General features: G+C 45.9%; 1 protein-coding gene across 2 annotated transcripts in view; it reads left to right on the top strand.

Annotated features, from left to right (window-relative positions):
* The window catches only part of scaper (S-phase cyclin A-associated protein in the ER), a 464954-nt gene that overhangs the window by 37584 nt on the left and 406799 nt on the right, over window positions 1-20571 (top strand). The gene's annotated exons all lie outside the window — the stretch shown is intronic.

Below are 20571 nucleotides of genomic sequence, written 5' to 3' on the forward strand. Positions count from 1 at the left end.
ATGATCTTTGTTTCTTTTTGTGTTTGATAATTTTACCCATCTACATTTAATCATGTGGCAAAAAAAGCATTTAACTCAACATTTCAGGTAAAATACTGCAATGTGTTAATAGTATGTTAATTGTATTGTCAAGGTGAAATTTAAACAAGTGAAGGGTATTGATTAAGAAAGACTTTACGCCTTCAAGGGCCTGTCAATTTAATTGGTCCGTGTGTTAATTTGTTAATTATTTTGTTCCATTGTTTTACTCAAAAGAGTGTAAAAAACATCTTCTGGGACCCTGGGTGTGAGTAGGTAGGAGTTGGACATGTAACGCTGCCAAGTATCATGAAAAGGATTTGTGCTTAGTTTCATGCTTTTCCCCCCTAAAATTTAAAGTGCCCAATTTTTCTCCCCAATTAAGGGGCAATTTAGCATGAAACGTGTTGTGAACTGTTTTAATAATCAGAGTATCCAACCCCCCCTCCCCGTACATTGGTACTGAGGGGAGGGTACCCTGTTTCTCCAACACAAAATTAATGTTTGTACCGTTTGGCCTTGTATATATTTTTTACTGTTTTAATAAAAAGATATGGCCAATCCACCTATCCTGCACATCTTTTTGGGTTATGGGGCTGAGACCCACACAGACACTGAGAGAATGTGCAAACTCCACACAGATAGTGAACCGGGTCCGGGATCGAACCCGGGTCCTGAACGTCATGAGGCAGCAGTGCTAACCACTGCGCCACCTTGCCACTCTTAGTTTCATGCTTCATGTTGCTTAGGATTTAATTAGCACAATCGAATCAAGTAATTTTAATCAATTCTCAAAGGAATGATGTTGCTATGTAAAGCCTATGAGCGGAGCTGTTCTTTCCCCCCAACCAAACAGGAAAACATATTTCTGAATGGTGTGCAGTATGGAATCTACAATATAAATATTAAAACATGGGAAATCATTTTGTTCATCAAAAAAATTGCACAATTTTCGAAGATTGAAACAATCGAAGTATAAGTGATAGATGTAATTATTAAACTGATTTTTAAAAATGTTCAGAAAATATATGAAAGACTTGAGCATGGAATGAGGAAGAAGGCAGTTTACATAGAATGTACAGAATATGTATAATTGTCTTATTCTTGATCCGAGCTCATATAACTACCTCCATTTCCCGAAAGAATGAACAGGATCATCTAGCCTTATGCCTCCATGTTTAAGCCTGAATGGTTGTTTTCTGCAGAAGCTTTCTCTGATTCCGGCAGCATTGAAACTACAATTTTCCATGAGTGTTTGATGAGCATAGCATCTTGTCACATCCTTAGATCCAAAGCTAAAGAGGTGAATTATATATTGACTGAATTAGCATTCTGACGGAAAGGGGTATGTCCGCTGCGACGGAGATTTACATGAGTTGTTATGCAAAGTGAGCCTGCTCGCTGACTATCAGTTTGGGTTCACTAGGGTTACTCAGCTCCTTGACCTAATTAAACGTGGACAAAAGAGCTGAATTCCAGAGATGAGATGAGAGTGACTGCTCTTGACATCAAGGCAGCATTTGAATGAGTATAGCATCAAGGAGCCCCAAAAAACTCGAGTCAATGGAGGAAAGGGGTGGGAGAGAAACTCTCCACTGGTTGGAGTCATACCAGGTGCAAAGGAAGATGGGTGTGGTGGTTGGAGGTCAATCGTCTCAGTTCCAGGAAGTTTCTCAAGTAGTGTTCTAGGCCCAATCATCTTAAGCTGCTTCATCACTGACCTTCCTTCCATCATAAGGTCAGAAGTGGGGATGTTTGCTGATGACTGCACAATGTTCAACACCATTCACGACTCCTCAGATAATGAAGCAGTCCGTGCCCAAATGCAACAAGACATGGACAATAGGCATGGTCGACAAGTGGCAAGTAACATTTGTGCGACACAAGTACCAGGCAATAACAATAATCTTTATTAGTGTCACAAGTAGGCTTACATTAACACTGCAATGAAGTTACTGTGAAAATCCCCTAGTCGCCACATTCCGGTGCCTGTTCGGATACACAAAGGGAGAATTCAGAATGTCCAATTTGCTTCAGAAGCACGTCTTTCGGGACTTGTGGGAGGAAAACGGAGCGCCCGGAGGAAACCGATGCAGACACTGGGAGAACGTGCAGACAGTGACCCAAGCCGGGAATCAAACCCAGGTCCCTGGTGCTGTGAAGCAACAGTGCTAAGCACTCTGCCACCGTACCGGCAATTGACCACCTCCTACAAAAGGATTGAACCTTCGCCCCTTGACATTCAATGGCATTACTATCGCTACGTTCCCCACTATCAACATCCTGGGGGTTACCATTAATCAGAAACTGAACTGGACCCAGCCATATAAAAACTTTGGCTAAAAGAGCAGGTTAGAGGCTACAATGCCTGCGGCGAGGAACTCACCTCCTCACAGTCCAAAGCTTGTCCACCATCTGGAAGGCAAAAGTCACGAGTGTGATGGAATACTCTTCATTTGTCTGGAAACATGCAGCTCAAAACAACACTCCAGAATCTCGACACCATCCACGAAAGTGGCCTGCTTGATTGCCCACCCTTCCAAAAACACCTACTCACTCTACAACCGGCGCACAGTGGCAGCCGTGTGTACCATCTACAAGGTGCACTGGAAGAACTCACCAAGGCTCCTTTGGCAGAACCTTCCAAACCCATGACCACTACCATCCGAAGGACAAGGGCAGTAGACACATGTAAACACCACCACCTGTAAGTTCCCCGCCAAAGTCACTCACCATCCTGACTTGGAAATATATTGCCGTTCCTTGACTGTCACTGTCAACATTTTCTGCTTTCTTGCTTAACTTAGGTTGTGCGAGTTTGTCTGCATTCAATTTCCGAACAGAAGTGAGTGGCTGTTGGCTGGGGAAATGTTGATTGCAGTGAATGCATTGTTTGGTTACAGTAGATGGCAGTATTGAGGTTCAGCATTCTTTGGGAATTCTTTTGTTTCCTGCTTCATGTCTGAATTGGGCTTTTAACCCTTCCTAGTACGTGGCATATCACAACATTCCTGCAAGACGTCTGATTATAAAGTGAGATTGACGACCAATTTTAAATAGTGCATGGGTGGCATGTAATTCCTTGTGCATTATCTGCCCAGTTTTTGATAACCCTGTTCTCATTATAAACTCTTTTTAGACTCTGCTCTTAATTCATCTTCGTCTAACTTGCCAATCAGAAGGATTTTCAGGACCAGGCTTTGCTACCCCTGTCACTGAGCAGTTTTGAACTTTGCAGTGCTGCTGTTTCATTAAGTCAATTAATTTTTTAAATTAGAAATGTTGTTGCTCTGCTCTCAGTTCTAAGTTATGCAGGACTGAGGGAAAATAATTTGTTATGCATTTGCTGTAAACAGGGCTTGAAAATGTAAGTTCCGCTTATTATTCCACCTTAGTGTCAGCTTCACTCAGTAGCAATCTTTCCTCAAGGTTACGGATTCAAGCTCTACTTGGATTTGAATACATAATCTAGACTAACATTTCAGTGCAATGCAGAGATATTCATTGCTGGAGGTGCCATCTCTTGGGTGAACTGTTAAACTGAATCTCTTTGCCTGTTCATTTCATTCTGATGGATATAAAGTATCTCAGGGAGTTTGCCCTGATGCCTTGGTCAACATTCCTCCCTCAACCAACATCAATGAAAATAGTTGAACTGGCAATTCATCTAATCCACTGCTCGTGGGGTCTTGCTGTGTGAAAGTTGGCTGGTGTACATCTGAACATACAAATTAGGAGCAGGAGTAGGCCACTTGGCCCTTCAAAGTCTGCTCCGCAATTCAATAAGATCATGGACGATCTGATTGTGACCTCAGCTCCACATTCCTGCCTACCCCTGATCGCCTTCCACCTCCTTGCTTATCCAGAATCTATCTACTTATAGAACTTACAGTGCAGAAGGAGGCCAAATCTGCACCGGCCCCCGGAAAGAGCACCCCACTCAACCCCACACCTCCACCCCATCCCCGTAACCCCACCTAATCTCCCTGGACACTAAGGGCAATTTAGCACGGCCAGTCCACCTACCTTGCACAACTTTGGACTGTGGGCAAACTGGAGAACCTGTAGGAAACCCACGCAGACACTGGGAGAATGTGCAGACTCCGTACACACAATGACCCAAGCCTGGAATCGAACCTGGGACATTGGTGCTGTGGAGCAACAGTGCTAACTACTGTGCTACCGTGCCGCCCCTTCTGCTGTTAAAAATATTCAAAGACTCGGCTTCTACCACCATTTGAGGAAGAGAGTTCCAAAGACTGTCAATCCTCTGAGAGAAAGCAATTCTCTATGGTTGATCCTTTATTTTTACACAGTGGCCCCTAGTACTAGATTCTCAAACAAGAGGTATATCCTCTCCATATTGACCCTGTCAAGACCCCTCAAGATCTTTTTGTTGGCCTCTTCTAAACTCCAGTGGATGCAGGATCCAACCTTTCCTCATAAAACAACCCCCCCCCCCCCCCCCACCCCAATCCACCCAGGTATTAAGTTAGTAAACCTTTTCTGAACTGCTTTCAATGCATTTGCATTCTTCCTTGCATAAGGAGACCAATACTGTACACAACACTCCGATGTGATCTCACCAATGGCCTGTATAATTGAAGCATATCCTCCCTACTTTTGTATTAAATTCACCTTGCAATAAACTATAACATTCTATCAGCTTGCCTAATTACTTGCTGTACCTGCATACTAATCTTTTGCGATTCATCTAGATCCCTCGGCATCTCAGAACTCTGGTGTGTTTACTCAAAAAACAAGAAAGACTAATTCAAAAGTAATCCATTTGTTTGTGACCTTCATTGGTTTGTTCTGAGAACATGCTAAAAGGCTGTGTATGTTTACATTCTTTTTCCACACTGGTCATTCACAGGCATGAATGAATTGCTAGAAACTGGCATTGTGCATTTTTTAAATGGTGGAGTTGTGTTACTATTTTTGGAGGAAATTGTGCAAAATCGCATTACTACAGAACTGTTACAGTGCAGAAGGAGGCCATTTGGCCTACCATGTCTGCCCCAAAGTTGCTATTGGTTAATTGTGTTATGGGCCAGGGTTTAGAAAACTCCAAAGTATATTATGGAGTTCACCTGACCTCCAACTGTTTATTGAATTTGGCTAGGATGAGCACAAGAACCTGCCTTTCAGGTGTTATTCAACAGAGTTCTTGGGCGCTTTTAATCAAAAAATAAGCTTTATTCTACAAATTTAGTTAACATTTGTATAAACACACACATGCAAGAATTTTTATCAACTACAAACACAAAGACCCCACTCAGCTACAGTAATCTATGTAGAACCCTTAAAGAATTCCCCCTTAACTGTTCCAATTCAATAACAAAATTGAAGTAAAACCAGAAACCCCTTTTAAAAAGTGTGGCCCAGCACACTGCATTCTGACTGGTATAAGACTTGTTATTGATACTCTTTCCAAACAGCAGATTTGCATTCCTTCCAGAAAGCAATTATCTCTTTTAAGTTACCAAGTAGTCAGGAAACAGCTTTTAAAATGAAGATAGAGAAACAACTTTCAACCTGTGCAGTTCAAAACCAGTCCAAAACTCAAAGTAAAAACTCCACAGAGCCACAGCCCAGCTCCACCCACACAATGACATCACTGAAGCCATGTGATAAGACAAAAACATTTCTTAAAGGGACACTCCCATGACAAATGGAATAAATCATTAACTCCATTGTAGGGAGTATTAACTGACTCAAAATTGTCATATTTGAGTTGAGGTAGGCAATGTGGTGGCTTTTTCTGCAGAAAGCAGTTCTCCTGACCTAAGCGATGTCTTTAATTTCATGATGTTGCAAGCAGAGAGGTATGTTGGTTCATTCTCGTTGACTGTTAAGCAAGTTGGGTATGAAACTGCATCAGCTGTCTAAATTGGAGCAAGCTATTCCATTAGCGGTAGCATATGATTCCCACCTCTGAGCCAGGAGACGGAGGATTCGAACCTCGCCCCAGACATTTGTGTTGAGTGGAAACAAGAGCTCTGCCTCTCAATCCTGGGTTGATATTCAGTGAGATGCCTGTGGCTGGTGGGCATGGGTGCCTCTTCACCCATTGTTTGGGGGTGTGGAAGCTCATTAAATTATCCCACCATCTAGGATTAACCACTTTACCAGTTGGTACAAAGGTGGCTGTGGCCACGGAAGGAACGTTCATGATGTGGTCTACCACACAGTTTATTAGCCTGCAAATCCTTCCATGTTACAGAGGATGTGAAAACAACTGTTTGAATCATGAATGGAGATCATTTTAGTTGAACTGTGATTTGCAAGCATTCTAATTATTTTGTTACAGAATATAAAACTCTTCCAAGGATTTGAAAGTAATCTGGGAGGTAACAACGGTCCTTCTGTGTTCTTGTTTAATTTTGGTAGATACATACATGGTGCGTTTCACTTTCTAATAGGCCTGTATTATTATTGATTACAGTGTAATTCTGACAATCTGTATAATGTCATATGCTCAGTTGACAGGGACTCTGATGTCCTGTTGTGGTTGCATGTGCAGATGCGAAGATTGTGGTTAGGTTACGGACTGTTTGCCATGTAAGAAGATCAGCCGGGTTGTATATTTTTCTTTCCTAGCTCGAGACAGTGCCGTAGGCTATACAATGGCAGTGAACAGCTCAAAATTCACATATTTAAGCCACAAAATGCATTCAACTGTGAGTAGCTTGATGCTCCAGGCTAATGGATCAGATAATAAATGACTGTAGTAGCTAACGGGGAGACAGACAATTTATTTCACGTGGCCAGGTTACCCTGAGGGTTTTATAAATGCACTCTGTAGTAATAACTACAAGTGATGTCAAACAGGCCTTTATGTGCTAACCGTTCTCCTTCCTGCCCTTGGCCATTCCATCTGTATATTGACCAATAAAGAATTATGAATATTAGTGTTATTCCATTTTGCTTGCTGTATTCCACCAATAAATCTGTCTGGAACTGTAAAGTAAAAATGTCTCGGTATGGGACAGACATGCAAATCTTAAAGTACTTGGCCAAACCCAACAACATTTAGTTTCAAGTAGTGGAAAATGCACATCTGTAGAGGCACAAGTTACAGAATAATTTACAACGTACTTTTTAATAACGTGGAACAAAATAAAACTGCAATGAATTTGTTTTCTGCAGTATATCACGGTCCCAGGTTCGATTCCTGGCTTGGGTCACTGCCTGTGCGGAGTCTGCACGTTCTCCCCAGGTGCTCCTGTTTCCTCCAACAGTCCAAAGTTGTGCAGGTTAGGTGGCTTGGCTATGCTAAATTGCCCTTAGTGTCCAAAAAGGTTAGCTGGGGTTAAGTGATAGGGTGGAGGTATGGGGATAGTGGGGTAGGGTGGAGGTGTGGACTTAGGTGGGGTGCTCTTTCCAAGGGCCGGTGCAGACCCCATGGGCTGAATGACCTCCTTCTGCATTGCAAATTATATGATTCCATGATATTGCAATGGGAAGGCAACATTTGTTAAGTTAAACATCAGGATGGTGTTGTTGGATGGTGTTGTCTTGCACTTTTTTGTCATCTGACCAAAATATTAAGTTAAAGACTATAGTTTTAAATTATAGTTTAAAGTCTGCAGTTCTGCCAACATGCTTTGCCATTTAGTTTTGATATGGAGAGGATGTCCTGAGACTTGAATTCCTTTGTAGCTATCTCAATCTGCTGGTAGTTGGTGGGCTCCTAGTCCTAGGCTGCTAAATTAAGTGGGATTCAAACTTGGGTCTTCTGATTCAATATTTTCTGCCATTGTTGTTTTGACATTTGAAATCATATCCCAGGATAAAATATATTTTTTAGGATAATATTTGATGAGACGAGTCACTGACATGATGTATTAACAATGTTGTCATGAGTATCTTTTTTCAAAAACGAGTTATGGAAATGTATAATCGTGAATCTACCGTTGCAGAATTTTTTCTACCATTTTGTTGAAGTATCTTCGGTGATGTGTGACATTTTTCTACCAAGTCCACTAGAATTGCACAAAACATTAATCAATGTAATTGTACTTTTTTTTTTGTCCTTCCAAACCTGTCTTGTGCCTGGAGACAGCTCGTTGAGTTACATGATGGTTACGGACCTGTTGGTAATGATGGAAACCATTTGCGGTAAAAAATTATGAAAATCATGCCAAAAGGGCATTAATCAATGTAATTGTACTTTTTTTTTTGTCCTTCCAAACCTGTCTTGTGCCTGGAGACAGCTCGTTGAGTTACATGATGGTTACGGACCTGTTGGTAATGATGGAAACCATTTGCGGTAAAAAATTATGAAAATCATGCCAAAAGGGCATTGCGCAATGGTTAAATCCTTTGGCTTCAATCCGATGTTCCTGTATTGTGTGGTAGTATAGCTGTCATCACAGCATTGAAATGTTTAGTCCTTTTGTTGTTCTCATCAGGGTTCTTTTAAAAAAAAAAAATGTTTATCCAAAATTTTCAACCATTTAAACCCCCCCCCGTAACAAAAAAAAGAGAAGTAGCAGAACAAAACATAAACATATCAATCCAACATAATACAGAACTTGTACAATGGGTTCCTCCCGCACATATTGACTTTCTCATATGTTTATGTTTTTCCTTTTTCAAGTGCCCCTCGGAAAACCCCCTTCCCCGCCCACCCATATACCCCCCCCCCTGGGTTGCTGCTGCTGACCGACCTCCATCTAACGCTCCGCGATATAGTCTAGGAAGGGTTGCCACCGCCTGAAGAACCCCTGCGCAGACCCTCTCAAGGCAAACTTTATCCTCTCCAGCTTGATGAACCCTGCCATCTCATTTATCCAGGCTTCCACACTGGGGGGCTTTGCGTCTTTCCATAATAGCAAGATCCTCCGCCGCGCTACCAGGGACGCAAAGGCCAGGATACCGGCCTCTTTCGCCTCCTGCACTCCCGGCTCGTCTGTCACCCCAAATAGTGCCAGCCCCCAACTTGGCTTGACCTGGACTTTCACCACCTTAGACATAGTCCTCGCGACACCCCTCCAGAACCCATCCAGTGCCGGGCACGACCAGAACATATGGGCGTGATTCGCTGGGCTTCCTGAGCACCTCCCACATCTGTCCTCCACCCCAAAGAACCTACTCAGCCTCGCCCCTGTCATATGCGCTCTGTGAATAACCTTAAACTGTATCAGGCTAAGCCTGGCACACGAGGAAGAGGAATTAACCCTACTCAGGGCATCAGTCCACAGACCCTCTTCAATCTCCTCCCCCAACTCCTCCTCCCATTTGCCCTTCAGCTCCTCTACCAAAGCCTCCTCCTCTTCTTTCATCTCCTGATATATCGCCAAAACCTTGCCTTCTCCGACCCATACACGCGAAATCACCCTGTCCTGAATCCCCTGTGTCGGGAGCAACGGGAATCCCCTCACCTGCCGCCTCACAAACGCCCTCACTTGCATATACCTGAACGCATTTCCCGGGGGTAACCCAAACTTCTCCTCCAGCGCCGCTAGGCTCGCAAATGTCGCGTCTATAAACAGGTCCCCCATCCTTCTGATCCCTGCCCGATGCCAGCTCCGAAGCCCCCGTCCATCCGTCCTGGGACGAACCGATGGTTCTCCCGGATCGGGGACCACACCGAGGCTCCCATCCATCTCACCCCTATGACGTCTCCACTGCTCCCAGATCTTTAGCGTTGCCGCCACCACCGGGCTCGTGGTGTACCTTGTCGGTGAGAGCGGCAGCGGTGCCGTCACCAGCGCCCTCAGGCTCGTTCCTTTGCAGGACGCCATCTCCAACCACTTCCATGCCGCCCCCTCTCCCTCCATCACCCACCTACGGATCATCGCCACGTTGGCTGCCCAATAGTAGCCACCCAGATTCGGCAACGCCAGCCCTCCTCTGTCGCCACTACGCTTCAGAAACCCCCTCCTTACCCTCTGGGTCTTGTTTGCCCACACTAAACCTATGATGCTCCTGCCTACCCTCTTAAAAAAGGCCTTGGTGATCATAATAGGAAGGCAGTGGAACACAAAAAGAAACCTCGGGAGGACCATCATTTTAATCGACTGTACCCTGCCCGCCAGCGAGAGTGGCAACACATCCCATCTTTTGAAGTCCTCCATCTGCTCCACCAGCCGCGTCAAATTAAGTTTGTGCAGGGCCCCCCCAACGCCTAGCTACCTGGATCCCCAAGTACCGAAAGCTCCTTTCCGCCCTCCTCAATGGTAGGTCGTCTATCCCTCTTCCCTGGTCCCCTGGACGCACCACGAAGAGCTCACTTTTCCCTACATTGAGCTTATAGCCCGAGAAGTCCCCAAACTCCCTTAGGATCTGCATGACCTCCACCATCCCCTCCACTGGATCTGCCACATACAACAACAGGTCGTCCGCATACAGCGACACCCGATGTTCCTCTCACCCTCGGACCACCTCCCTCCATTTCCTGGACTCCATTAATGCCATGGCCAAAGGCTCAATTGCTAATGCAAACAACAGGGGGGACAGGGGGCACCCCTGCCTCGTCCCTCGATGCAGCCGAAAATACTCTGACCTCCGCCGATTCGTAACCACAGGGCTCCCACTCTACTCGGCCAAAGGCCTTCTCCGCGTCCATAGCTGCCACTATCTCTGCCTCTCCCTCCACCGATGGCATCATAATTACGTTTAGGAGCCTCCGCACATTGGTGTTTAGCTGCCTGCCCTTTACAAATCCCGTCTGGTCTTCGTGAATCACCCCCAGGACACAGTCTTCAATCCTCGTAGCCAGCACTTTTGCCAGCAAATTAGCGTCCACATTAAGGAGCGAAATCGGCCTATACGACCCACATTGCAGTGGGTCCTTGTCCCGCTTCAGGATCAAAGAAATCATCGCCCCGGACATTGTCGGGGGCAGGGTCCCCCCCTCCCTTGCCTCATTGAAAGTCCTCACCAGCAATGGGGCTAACAGGTCCGCATACTTCCTGTAAAACCCAACCGGGAACCCATCTGGTCCCGGGGCCTTCCCCACCTGCATGCTCCCCAGTCCTTTAATCAGCTCCTCCAACCCAATTGGCGCCCCCAAACCAGCCACCTCCTGCTCCTCCACCCTCGGGAACCTCAGTTCATCCAGAAATCGTCGCATCCCCTCTTCCCCCGCTGGGGGCTGAGATTTGTACAGCTCCTCATAAAAGGCCTTGAATGCCTCATTTACTTTCACTGCACCCCGCACCGTAGTTCCCCTGCCACCCTTTACTCCACCTATCTCCCTTGCTGCCATCCTCTTACGGAGCTGATGTGCCAGCATCCGGCTCGCCTTCTCCCCATACTCGTACGTCGCCCCCTGTGCTTTCCTCCACTGTGCCTCTGCCTTCCCTGTGGTCTACAGGTCGAATTCCGTCTGGAGACTTCGCCTCTCTCTAATTAGTCCCTCTTCAGGGGCCTCTGCATATCTCCTGTCCACCCTTAAGATCTCCCCCACTAACCTCTCCCTTTCCCTGCCCCCTCTCTTCTCCCCTGTCAGCCCTGATGGAGGTTAACTCTTCCCTGACCACCACCTTCAGCGCCTCCCATACTACCCCCACCTGCACCTCCCCGTTGTCGCTGGCCTCCAAATACCGTTCAATGCACCCCCGTACCCTCCCGCACACCACCTCATCCGCCAGTAATCCCACATCCAGACGCCACCGCGGGCGTTGGTCCCTCTCCTCTCCCAACTCCATTTCCACCCAGTGCGGGGCGTGGTCTGAGATGGCTATGGCTGAATACTCCGTTCCCTCCACTTTCGGGATCAGCGCCCTGCTCAGAACAAAAAAATCTATCCGGGAGTAGGCTTTGTGTACGTGGGAAAAAAAAGAAAATTCCCTGGCCAGGGGCCTAGCAAATCTCCACGGATCCACTCCCCCCATCTGGTCCATAAACCCCCGAAGCACCTTGGCCGTAGACGGCCTCTTCCCGGTCCTAGATCTGGAGCGATCTAATGCTGGGTCCAACACCGTGTTGAAATCCCCCCCATTATCAAGCTTCCTACCTCCAGGTCCGGAATGCGCCCCAACATACGCTTCATAAATCCAGCATCGTCCCAGTTCGGGGCGTATACGTTTACCAATACCACCCACGCCCCCTGCAGCCCACCGCTCCTCATCAGGGTTCTGCACTTGCGACAAAGCTTACAGCTAAAGTAATCATGTTCTGCCCTAATTGTGTGACCTGCACAGTGAAGCATCCTCCCATTTTCTTTGGCATGAAGATGAAATAGTTCAAATGCAATTCTTGCCTCAGGTGATGGATGAGCTTCACTTCATTCAGGAAGTTTTTGCTGTCCTGCTCAATAGCTCATTGAGTGAGTTAGTATGTTGACAGGATTAAAATGACTAGAGTTGGCTGTATACTATGAAGATTAAATTTTGAAGAATCTGAAGTACGATCATTCGCTGATTTGATTTATTGTCACGTGTACCAAGGTACAATGAAAAGTATTGTTCTGCGTACCATCCAGGCAGATCGTTCCATGCATGAAAAAAAATAGGACAGTGAGAATTGGAGAAAATTCTCCACTGGTTGGAGTCATTCGTAACACAAAGGCTTGTTGGAGGTCTGCCACTTCAGCTCCAGGACATCACTGCAGGAGTTCAGCACCATTTGAAATGACTCAAACAGTCCATGTGCAAATGCTGCAAGACCTGAATAATATCCAGGCTTGGGCTGACGAGTGTCAAGTAATCATACCACATAATTACTAGGCAATGACCATCTCCAATGAGGATGCCTTGACATTCAGCGGCATTACCATTTAATTTTTAAAAATGCATTTTATTCCAAACTCACATAAAAGGTTACAAAACATAACCAATTTGGGGAGCAAAAACACACAACTATACAGTTTGTACAAAGTTTTCCCTTTCATACCCCCCCACGACGAACAGCTCCTCAAACATGGCCGCGAACACCCCCACCTTGCCTTGAAGCCCTCCGCTGAACACCTTAATTCGTACTTAATCTTTTCCAGCCGAAGAAAGTCATACAAGTCCCCCAGCCAGGCTGCCACCTCTGGACCGCCAGTCCAACAGAATTCTTCGCCGGACAATCAGAGAGGCGAAGGCCACAACACCGGCCTTCTCCTCTCCCATCAGCTCCTGCCTCACCGATATCCCAAATATTACCACTGAAGGGTCCGGCTCAACCTCCACCCCCACTATCCTTGTTAGCGCCGTGATCACTCCCGCCCAGAATCTCTCCAACTTTTCGCAGCCCCAGCACATATGTGCGTGATTCGCTGGTCACCGCCCACACTTCTCACACTCGTCTGCCATTCCCTGGAAGAACCTACTCATTCTTGCCCGAGTCATATGTACCCTGTGTATTACCTTGAACTATATCAGGCTCGTCCTTGTGCACGAGGAGGTCGCATTTACCCTTCATAGCGCCTCACTCCATACTTCCCAAATTTATCTTCCCTCCCCGCTCCCCAGCCCACTTCTCCTTAATCTTCACCACCTGCTCACCTCCCTGTTCTCCCAGCCACCCGTATGTGCCTCCGATTCTGTCCTCCCCTTCCACATCGGGAAGCAGCAGTCGCTTAAACAGGGTGTACCTCGGCAACCTGGGGAACTCTTTCCAAACCTTCTGCGCAAAGTCCCTTACCTACGGATACCTAAACTCACTTCCTCTCTGGAGCTCTACCCTCTCCTTCAGTCCCTCTATACTGGCAAACCTCTTTTCCCGGAATAGATCCCTCATCTTACCCAGCCCCACTTCTACAAACAAACAAAGAACAAAGAAAAGTACAGCACAGGAACAGGCCCTTCGGCCCTCCAAGCCCGTGTCGACCATGCTGCCCCACTAAACTACAATCTTCTACACTTCCTGGGTCCATATTGCTCTATTCCCATCCTATTCATGTATTTGTCAAGATGCCCCTTAAATGTCACTATCGTCCCTGCTTCCACCACCTCCTCTGGCAGCGAGTTCCAGGCACCCACTACCCTCTGTGTAAAAAAAACTTGCCTCGTCCATCTACTCTAAACCTTGCCCCTCGCACCTTAAACCTATGCCCCTTAGTAATTGACCCCTCTACCCTAGGGAAAAGCCTCTGACTATCCACTCTGTCTATGCCCCTCATAATTTTGTAGACTGACTAATTTTCTCTCCACTTCCTGTACATACCGTCTATTTCTCCCACCCTCCAGCTCGAAACCATGGTTTTCGCACGGCGCCAGCACCGACTTCCCTACTATCCTGAAATGCCTCCTTAGCTGGTTCCAGACCTTTACTGTGGACTGCACCACTGGGTTCTCTGTGTATTTTCTTGGTGTCATTGACAATGCCACTGTCACCATAGCCCACAAGCTGGGCTCTCTACAGGATTCTTCCTCTATCCTAACCAATTCTGCCCCCTCTCCTTTTCGCCACCACCTCACCTTCTCCACGTTCGCCGGCCAGTAATAAAATAGCAGGTTCGGCAACATCAACCCTCCCTACTGCCTCTGTCTCTAACAGGGTCCTCTTAACCCATGGCACATTCCCTGCCCATACAAAGTCTGAGATAAGCATATCCAGTTTTTGAAATAAGGCCGTGGTACAAAGATCAGAAGTGTCAGGAACCTCGGCAGAATGTTCATCTTCACCACTTGGACCCTGCCTGCCAGTGTCAAGTGTAGCGTGTCCCACCTCTTCAGATCCTCCCTAACCTCCACCAGCTTCATTAGATTCCATTTATGTAGCATCGCTCATTCCCTCGCTACCTGAATTCCCAGGTATCTGAACGTGTCTCTGGCCACCTTGAGTGGCCACCCCCCTAGATTGGCTCGCCGACCCAACTCTTTCACCGGGAACACTTCACTTTTCCCTACATTTAGCTTGTACCCTGAGAACGCCTAAAATCTCCCCAGCAGGCCCATGATCCTCTTCATGCTCTCCAGGAGGTCCGAAACATACAATAGTAGGTTGTCCACGTATAGCGATACCCGAAGCTCCCTTTGCCCCTCGTAATCCCTCGCTAGCGCAAGCAACAGTGGCGACAGCGGGCACCCATGCCTTCTTCCCTTGAGCTGTTGAATGTTTTGAGAGCTCAGGTCATTGGTCCGCACACACTCCATCGGTGCCACGTATAACAGGCGCACCCATACCACAAACTTCGCCCAAACCTTCTCAGGAAATCGAACAGGTACCCCCACTCCATCCGGTCATATGCCTTCTCCGCATCCATGGACACCATGGACTCTCAACGGGGTCATGTTCACGTTTAACAGCCTCCTTACATTACTAGAAAGCTGCCTGCCCTTTACGAAGCCTGTTTGGTCCTCCGCAACCACCCCCGGGACACAACCTTCCATCCTTCCCGCCACCAACTTAGTCAGTACTTTCACATCTGTATTTAACAGCGATATGGGCAATACAACCAACATTCCAATGGGTCTTTCCCCTTCTTTTGTATCAATGTGATCGTTGCCTACGTCATTGTCACCAGCAGCTCTCCCTTCTCCAACACCTCATTAAACCCCCCCCAAGAGATGTGGTGCCAGGTCCGTCGCAAACAACATATATAATTCCGCCGGGTAACCACCGGGTCCCAGGGCCTTCCCTGACTTCATACCCCTTATAATGTCCAATACCTCACTCAGCCCTAAGGGCTCCTGTAGTGCCTGCCTCTTCTCTCCCTCCAACTGTGGAAACTCCAGTTCGTCTAAAAACCGTCCCATGTCCCCACCTTCACCCCCAGGTCCGCTCCTTATAACAATCCCTAAACACCTCGTTTATCTTCCCCGGCTCCGACACCACATCCCCTGCCCCAATTGTATCTCCAATATTTCCCTGGATGCGGCCTGCCTTTGTAGCTGATGCACCAACATTCAACTTGCCTTCTCCCTGTATTTGTACTGTATCTCCCTCGCTCTACGCAGCTGTCCTACCACCCTCCCCACTTCCCGTCGTCAATCTATCAAATTGCCCCTGCAATTTTTTCCTACTCACCTCCGTGGTGGGCGCCCTCGAGTACTCCCTATCTAACTCAACTGTCTTGTTCATTAGCCGTTCATATTCCTCTCTCCTTTCCCTATCCACATGTGCCTTGAATGAGATAATCGTCCCTCGGACCATTTTGCTTCTCAAAATATGGCCGCCGACAACTGCCCCTTTTGGTTCACTGACCCTTCCCCCTCTGCCATCTTTAAACTGGCTACTGTGCCACAGGTCTCTTCCAACTCCTTGGCCAGATTCTTCACCTTCTACCGGGTTTGGTAACCAGCAGACATACCACTCCCGGGGGGAACTTCTCCTCCGACCTTCAGTTACACTTTTCCATCGAAGTTACGCACGATTTTGGGTAAAAGGAGCTCTTTTCTACACTTTCAAGCAGGAGCTGCTCTGTGTGCGACCACTCACACCATGGCCTCCACCAGAAGTCCATTCAACGACATCAGCATCACTAAATCCCTCACTATCAACATCCTGGAGGTTACCGTTGCCTGGAAAGTTAATTGGGCTAGCCATATCAATACTATGGCCACAAGAGTAGGTCAGGGGCTAGGAATCCTGCGGCGAGTAACTTGCCTCCTGACTCCCCAAAACCTACCCTCGTCCATAAGGCACAAGTCAGGGGTGTGATGGAGTACATTCCCTTGCCTGGATGAATGTAGCTCCAACAACACATGGGAAATTCAGCAATGCCCAGGACAAAGCAGCCCATTTGATCGGTATCTCATCCACAAACATTCACTTCCTTCATCATCAAAGCAAGTTAGCAGCCGTTTGTACCAACTACAAGATGCATTGCAGTAATTCACCAAGGCTTAGACAGCACCTTCCAAACCCCCGGCCACTACCATCTAGAAGGATAAGGGCAGCAAATACCTGGGAACGCTACAACCTGGAACTTCCCCTCCAAGTCACTCACCATCCTGATTTGGAAATATATCGGCATTCCTTCACTGTCGCTGGGTCAAAATCCTGGAAATTCCTCCCTAACTGTACAGTGGGTGTACCTATGCCACAAGCACTGCAGCTGTTCAAGAAGGCGGCTTGCTACCACCGTCTCAAGAGCAATTAAGGACGGGCAATAAATTCTGGCCTAGCCAGCAAAAACCACACCCCTTGAATGAGTAGGGGGAAAAAAGCTACTGTTTAAGTTTCCTTCTCTGATAGCTAACACTTCAGGCCTGGCCGTTTTCACTAAGTTATCTAACCGCCTCGGAAGAATTGCAATTTTGTATGCCATGTTCAGCTAGCTGGAAGGAATGCAGAAACATTAATCCTCTTGTTTAAGGCTTCTTTTGTGTTGGTATACATTAACAACTTTATTGAATATTATAATAGGATACTTAGAACTGTTTCCAGAATTTTTATTAAAATATGCACATGAAATACTTGTTAAATATATACAATTGTTATAATCCTCTCTTTGCATTTGATGGGGCTGGTTTAGCACACTGGGCTAAATAGCTGGCTTGTAATGCAGAACAAGGCCAGCAGCGTGGGTTCAATTCCTGTACCAGCCTCCCCGAACAGGCGCCGGAATGTGGCGACTAGGGGCTTTTCACAGTAACTTAATTGAAGAGATTATTATTATGTTCCATGGAGTCCATAGAATCTCCACAGCGAGTCTACACCGACCTTCTGAAAGAGCACCCAACCTAGACCCACTCCCCCGCCCTATCCCCGTAACCCACCTAATCTACACAGCTTTGAACTGTGAGAGGAAACCGGAGCACCCGGAGGAAACCCATGCAGGCACGGGGAGATGCGCAAACTCCACACAGTCACCCAAGGCCGGAATCGTACCCAGGTCTCTGACGCTGAGAGACAGCAGTGTTGACCACTGTGCCACAGTGTCGCCCATATGGTGGGAAAAAATTACAACCCTGCATCAGAATAGGTGATGAACTAAATGGTTAATTGAAACAATGAAAAGTGGCAGATCTATGGTAGACGATGGGAGGAACTGAAACTGTTGGTGAGGCTACAATTCTTGCTACGTATAGGTATATAATGGGCAGCATAGACAGCCGAAAAAGGAGAGGCCATTTAGCTCATTGAGCCTTTCCATCATTCAGTTAGCCCATGGCTGAACTGTATCTTAATTCCATTTACTACCTATCTTTGTTCCACATCCTTATACCTTAATAAACATATAATATTGACTGGGTAACAAAAATCTATCAATCCGGTCTTGAAAATTTCATTTGACTTTGCATTCACAGATTTGAGGGGGGTGGGGAGTGAGTTCCAAGTTTGTGCGGAAAAAGTTTTTCCAGATTTCAGTTGTAAAATACCTTGCCATAATTTTAAGCTTACACCCTTTTGTTCTGGATTCTGCACCAGAGGAAACAGTTTCTCTATTATATCCTGTTGAGGCCCTTAATCATTGTAAATACCTAGATTCGATTGCCCTTAAACTCCAAAGGACACAAGCTAGGTTTATCCAATTTGCCTCATAATTTAACATTATTCTGGTGAATCTTTGTTTTAACTCTTCCGAAAACAAAATGCCTTTCCTGATGCTTGGTGCTCAAAACTCAGTACTCCGAGTGGGTCTGACCAAGGCTTTGCACATTTGAAGCATCACTTCAGTCCCCTTGAGAAATGGGGCAACATTCCAATAGTCTTTTTAAATAATAATAATCTTTATTATTCTCACAACTAGGCTTACATTAACACTGCAATGAAGTTACTGTGAAAATCCCCAAGTCACCACACTCCGGCACCTGTTCAGGTACACTGAGGGAGAATTCAGAATGTCCAATTCACCTAACAGCACGTCTTTCGGGACTTGTGGGAGGAAACCGGAGCACCCAGAGGAAACCCATGCAGGCACGGGGAGAACGTGCAGGCTCCGCACAGACAGTGACCCAAGCAGGGAATCAAACCTGGGACCCTGGTGCCGTGAAGCAACAGTGCTAACTACCGTGCTACTCTTTGTATTTGCGCACTAGTTGTTAATGATTTATGTATATGGACAACTAAAACCCTTTGCTCCTCCATACCTTCCAGTCTCTCACCATAAAGAATATACTGATTTGTCTTTCTTAGACCCAAAGCACATAATCTTGTGTTTTGTCACTTTGAACCCCACTCCCCCTTTGCCCACTCACTTAGTTTGTCTCTTGCCCATTTGTAACCTCCTCTTCCCATCCACACAATTTACTGTGCCTTCTAACATAGTGCAAATTTGGGTGTGCACCTTTCTATTCCTTTATCATTCGTGTATATTTCTTCATTAATTTATATAATGTAAAACCATGATCCCAGCACATCCTTCAGGCACACAGCATGTTACATGCTGCCAGTTAGTTATCCTTACTCTTATCTTCCAGCCAATTATAAATCATTGGTACAAGCATATGATTGAGTAAATGATGTGAAGAATAATATTGGATGTGAGCAGAAGAGTTTTGAAACGTACAAGCAATCTACTAGGTTTTTTTTGTGAAAAGAAAAGTTTAAAGAGTAATTTGAGGGAAGTGAGTAAAACAATGAAGGAATGGGATAGCCTAGTTAGAAAGAGACTATTTTCAGTGATTGAACAGTCTAGGATAAGGAGCCATAGTTACAAGATTGAAGGTAAAGAGATTTAGGATAGAGAACAGGAAAGAAATTCTTTATACCAGATCGTGAGGCAATACAGAAGTTGGTGATTGAAGCCTGGATCATGTCAACATTAAGGAATAGGTGGCTGAAGGAAAATGGGATAAAGGGATTTAGGAACAAGACAGGCAAATAAGATGAGGACTTCTGCTTGTGTGGAGGATAAACATCAACGTAGACTGAGCCAAACGACCTGTTTCCAAGCTGTTATCTGCAATTCCAAGTGGGTGAGGTAAGCTATTCAGACATTCAAAACCAGAAGAAAAAGTTATGGAAGTCAAAAGAAACATTAAATATAGAATTCCTGTGAATATCTCACATAATGATCTTAGATTCTTCAAGTATATACGGAGTAAACAAAGGATGAAAGAATGCATTAGTCCACTTAAAATCCTCTGACCTCAATGAAAGTTCCCTTTCAAAAACATATAAATTGTGGTGAACCTTTGCGGTAGTTCTTTTCCCTCCCTCCCTCCCTCCCTCCATTCCCCTATCCATCCCTCTAATTAGCTGTCTCTGAACTGGATTAGGAAATAGTTGGAAATGATCAACAATAATAAATTATCTTGTCGTTTTGCAAAGTTTTTCTTGTCGAAGCAAACTGCTTCTGCAATTCAGTACTGTACTTTGTAAAGGAAGTGTACTTGCATTGGACCATCTCGCGACAGTCCTTGTGTGTGTTACTTGTGCTGTACCTTTTATTATGAATGAAGCTGCTGTTGACTCGTCGCAGTACATTTCCAATGAAAGAAATGAAAAGAATGATCAATTTTCTAGGGTAAAGAATGTTCCGGTGGATGATAATTTGTCTGAAAAGTTGTATTTCAGTGTTGCTTCTGTGTGGCAGACTTGACCGTCAGAAAATAAATCCCCTTCATACATAAGAAAACCTGTCTCACAATCCAGTGGAGTTTATTTTAGCATGAAACGTGCTGTTACACAGCTTAGCCCATAAAGGTTCCTTTCTTGTCAGCGCCTTCTTCTGCAGCACAACTTTCCACTGTTTCAGCACCACAGGATATATCTTCTGCACTG

Source organism: Scyliorhinus torazame, chromosome 30, assembly GCF_047496885.1.
Source record: "Scyliorhinus torazame isolate Kashiwa2021f chromosome 30, sScyTor2.1, whole genome shotgun sequence".
Taxonomy (NCBI): domain Eukaryota; kingdom Metazoa; phylum Chordata; class Chondrichthyes; order Carcharhiniformes; family Scyliorhinidae; genus Scyliorhinus; species Scyliorhinus torazame.